We start from the raw sequence: 565 nt of genomic DNA, 5'->3' as shown, positions 1-565 counted from the left end.
TAACAATAAAAACGGTCCAGTACTGACTGCTAGTAAGTACATGTCACAGTAACATCACAGTAATATCAACTTACGAAAGTTAATCACAGTTGTGCTGTCCGTAAATGCCTGGACTGACAATGATCATTTTTAATAAATAGAATGACATCTAAAACTGTTCACTAATAACGGCTTCTTCACTTCAAGTTCAACACGGTGTACAACGACTGCTTGTTCATGGCGAACTACAGCCAACCATAACTCAATGGATAACAGTTACATATCACAATTTCGGTCATATTCATCTGACGTAGAAACAAAAGTGGCCCCATATCACACCTTGGCAAATATAAACTACATAAAGGTCCATGTAACTACTTTAATGTAAAAAATGCTTCGTAGAAGCAACTGCTCCCAATACTAATAATAATACGACCAATTACAGAGAGAGAGATCTCCTTAGTGTTATGGCCATTTGCACACCAAATGCCTACTCTTGACTTGACTAACCGCGAGGCCTCTGTTGGCCCAAGGTTTTCGGTCCTTGCTTCACCCAAAGAATAGACTCACGGATAACCTCGGGCTG

At 39.8% G+C, this 565-nt stretch overlaps 1 protein-coding gene across 1 annotated transcript in view; it reads right to left on the bottom strand.

Annotated features, from left to right (window-relative positions):
- Positions 1–565, bottom strand: part of LOC127750901 (uncharacterized) — an 11469-nt gene that overhangs the window by 9986 nt on the left and 918 nt on the right. The window lies entirely within an intron of this gene.

Source organism: Frankliniella occidentalis, unplaced genomic scaffold, assembly GCF_000697945.3.
Source record: "Frankliniella occidentalis isolate FOCC.00 unplaced genomic scaffold, Focc_3.1 Scaffold284, whole genome shotgun sequence".
Classification (NCBI taxonomy): Eukaryota; Metazoa; Arthropoda; class Insecta; order Thysanoptera; family Thripidae; genus Frankliniella; species Frankliniella occidentalis.
Note: the sequence above shows the minus strand (reverse complement) of the source record. Positions and strands in the feature narration are given on the sequence as shown.